Genomic DNA, 3,850 nt, shown 5'->3' on the forward strand with positions numbered 1-3,850 from the left:
GCGCAGGGAAGCCGTGGAGCCCATGCCACCCTCGTTGCCTGCGCCCACTGCCCTCTGCCATGGCCACTAAGCGCCTTAATGCTCGCTTGACTGCGGCTGGAGCGAATCCACAGGCGGCATGGCCAGTCAAGGCTTGGCTTAGCTGGGCTTGCTCACCGCCGCAGCAGATGCTCTGGCTGGCGCTGGCGCTGCTTCCGCCTGCACGCGGCCATCTCAAGCACCTTCTTCCTGCTCCAGGTGCTACTGATTTTCCATGCCGGTGAGCAGCTGCTTCGGTGCTCCCTTCTCCACTCCGCTGCTCTCTCCACGCCCCGCTCCGGCTGCCAGCTTTGCCTGACACCCATCCAGCTAGCCGGCCCAAGAAAGGTGCAAGGCACTTGCCTCTGCCCTCAGAAAGCCAGCCCCAGGCAGGGAGGTGGGGACGGCAACGGAGAGAGGGAGTTGTGGGAGGGGCAGTGCACAGAGAGAAACAACGATGCCCCTCCTCCCTCTCCCCCCTCTTGCTGGTTCTCATGCAAAGAAAAGGCCGGGTCCCCCACCCCTCCCCTCTCCCACCTAGTTCCTCTGGAACTGATCTAAATCTTTAATTCTGGTGTCTCCCCCTTATTTTCCCAAACATCCACACAGTCAGATCATCCACACAGATATCATAGAAGAGTTTGGATTTTTTTCTGAGTTTTTCACACCCAGTCCCATAGTTTAGGTTGCAATTATTTCTATTCTTTGTGTCTTCAGGATAATTTTTCTAGTTAATTTTAATAGTGTCAAAGGCTTTTTGCCACTCTGCAAGTAAGGCAGTATGTGGATTTTGTACTTTGACATTAGTGCCTCCACACTGTTGGAGAAGCAACATCTCCTAGTACAGGTTTCCTTCGCTTGGCAGCCATTTTGTGTATAGTGGAACCTCGGGTTACATACGCTTCAGGTTACATACGCTTCAGGTTACACACTCCACTAATCCAGAAATAGTACCTCGGGTTAAGAACTTTGATTCAAGATAAGAACAAAAATCGGGCTCCGGCAGCGCGGCAGCAGCAGGAGGCCCCATTAACTAAAGTGATGCTTCAGGTTAAGAGCAGTTTCAGGTTAAGAACAGCCCTACGGAACGAATAAGTACTTAACCCGAGGTACCACTGTACTTTGTTCCCACTCTGTTTTTATTTCTAAAATTGTAACAAGCCAGAAAATGAAGACTCACAGTTCTGGGGAATGTTGTTTGCTGCTTCCTTTTGCAAGATCAAATATATCTTTAGAAATATTTAAAGTTTAGTTTAATCCATTGAAATCAGTTGTAAAGACTTTGTAGGGTCAGAGCTGTTCCTTCAAGGTGCTTTTTGGCTCTGCTCATGAATAACCCACCATGATGATACTGTTTGTGGTCATCATCTAAAGCTTTGAGCTTTCAGAACTGAAACTTTGGGATCAATCACTGTCGTCATGATTTCCAGATGCCTGCACAGATGGACTGTGTAGGTTTTGTCAATAAATTACTCATATTTTTATGTGAATTAAAGTTGGCTTTCAACTTCTGTTTTGGCTTCTGTTTTCCTTTTTGCCTGTCGCCCTCTTTGAAGAGGGTCATGGCAGGGGTGCCAACTCATGCAGGCTGAGCCCTTTGGGGGGCAGTGTTTTTTGGGATGGGGCCCGGCCCCTCCAATGTCCAAAAAAATCAGGGGGCAGATGAGGTTGACCATGGAGCAGATAATGGCACAGCTTCAGTGGCTGGCTCCTCATCCTCCTCCTGCCACAGAGGAGAAGGAGGATCAAAGCAACCCCCCACCAGTGGTGGCAGCAGGGGGAGGAGGAGGACGATATGCTGACCGGGGGTAGCAGATCCATCCTCCAAAGAATGCATTGCCAGCTACCACTGCCATGGTACGCTCCTTGGAGGGCAGATCTGCTACCTCCTCAGCAGCCCATGCCACCTCTACAGCAGCCTCTTAGCAAGTAGGAAATGTCTTCAGAGAATGGTCAGGGTGGTTGCAGGGAGGTTGGTGTTCCATTTCACAGGAATTCAGGTGTCATTTTTGAAACAGAAAGCTGCTCTCCTTGACTTACAATCCAGATGTGGGAACCCTCTCAAAGCCCTGTTGGCAGAGATAGGTAAATTTTAATTGGAACCCCTTCCTGTTGCAGTGAGAGGCTCCAGCAAAGAATCTTCCTGCCTTTCAGATTTCATCCTGAGAGATTCTAGCTTCCAACCTTTTCAATTCATTCTGTTTAACTAGATCAAAAGCCCAGGCATGCAACGCTCAAGGCATAATAAAAGTACAAGGTGGGGGCAGCAAGCAAAGGTTATTGGAAAAAAACCGTTCCAAGCCGCCCTTGCCAAAAAGTGTTGCCTTTTCTTTTTTAAGGAAACGAACGAAGAGAAACTACACATCTTAATAATATGTATCCACCGAGAAACAGTTGGCCTTCTGCCATCATTGGCTATTTAGAGGAGGTCAGCCCATTTTTCACATTCCCGTTTCATTAAAGCATGGAAAGCGTGGACCTTGCCATTGCCTATCTAGTAAACCATAGCTTGGCAAACCAAGAGTTCACAAAGTGCCACAGTGAACCCCCTCTGTGACAGTTGAGACAAAAGACAAATGAAACCTCCCAAAGCAGAAGGCTTGCACTTTGCTCTTGAGCGTTGAGCTTAGCCGCCACATCTCTTCTGAAATGGTGTCTGATTGGGGGTGACATTGTGGGGACCAGTCCAGGGACAGGGAAATGGGTGCTTAATGCTTTCCTTGCAACTTCCCTCCCCACCTTGGGATCCCAGGCAAAAGGTGTGTGGAGCATTAACCTGGCGGCACTCACAAGGATCATAGCCCAGGATAGAGCATCAACATTGCATGGTGAAGGACCCATGTTCAATCCTCAGCATCTCCTGGTACAGTTTTGAATGCCCCCTGCTTGAAGCCATGGAAAGCCGCTGCTAGTCATTATAGACCAGCAGTGTGCCTCCTCCCTGTTTGGCCAAATCACACCCATCTGCTCTGTAGGTGGGTCAGGTAAAGATGAGGTAGGGTCAAAGGGAATTTGCAGGCACTGCTTATCAGCTGGTCAGTGGCACCTGAAAAGCCCCTAGAATTCAGAGGTGACTAACCTGAGACCCTCCGGACATTGGGATTTCCAACTCCCATCACCCATGACCTTTGGTCATGCTGTCTGGGGTGGTACAAATTGGGAGTCTTTTAAGTAACACTTGGAGAGCCACAGATCAGCAGCTCTTGGGGTAGGTGGACAATGGTTTCACTCCATGCAAGGCAGTTTCCTGTGCTCCTATATGACTCCTGCGTGTCCTGTGTTAGGGGGCTGTGCTATTTCCATTATATGATAAGGGGGAAACCTGTTAAAGTTTACCCAGATACTATCACAGTAAAGCTCCCCCATCTGTTCAGTGTTGGCTCTACTGGTCAGAACACAGGCATAAAATTGATTTTCAGTAGATCCACATTAAAGGAAGAAATATTTTGGTCTTGTAGACCTTGCAGATATCACAAGTTGCAAAATGCCTTTTTAAGGAAGTTACTTAATTAACTTAAGGCAGGGGTGGTTTGTTTGTTTTTGCAAACTAGGAACCCTCAGCAGGTATACATATTTCTGCTCCTTTCCCACCTTTCCCCCCCAGCAAGTCTGAGAGTTCCTTTGCTCGCTCTCACACACCACAAACCACTTTAATTTCTCTGCTGATATTGGACAAATGTAACAGGCTGGCTTTTTAATTTTCTGCTTTCAGGTCTCCCTTCACCCCTCATGCATTTTTCATACTGACTTTCCGCTCCTTCCCTGCCTGCCCTGTGAACAATATCGATTGGCTGATTAAGCCATCAAGCCACGGCAAACAACTTTTAATTTT

General features: G+C 48.2%; 1 long non-coding RNA gene across 1 annotated transcript; it reads left to right on the forward strand.

Moving 5' to 3' along the window:
• The first annotated feature begins 792 nt into the window (after window positions 1-792).
• On the forward strand, window positions 793-1,529 carry LOC309523774. The gene is made up of 2 exons (XR_014215607.1): window positions 793-890; window positions 1,128-1,529. It is a non-coding gene; the product is annotated as an uncharacterized lncRNA (long non-coding RNA).
• The last annotated feature ends 2,321 nt before the right edge of the window (window positions 1,530-3,850 follow it).

The sequence above is a fragment of the Podarcis vaucheri genome, assembly GCF_965113315.1.
Source record: "Podarcis vaucheri genome assembly, chromosome: Z".
Classification (NCBI taxonomy): Eukaryota; Metazoa; Chordata; class Lepidosauria; order Squamata; family Lacertidae; genus Podarcis; species Podarcis vaucheri.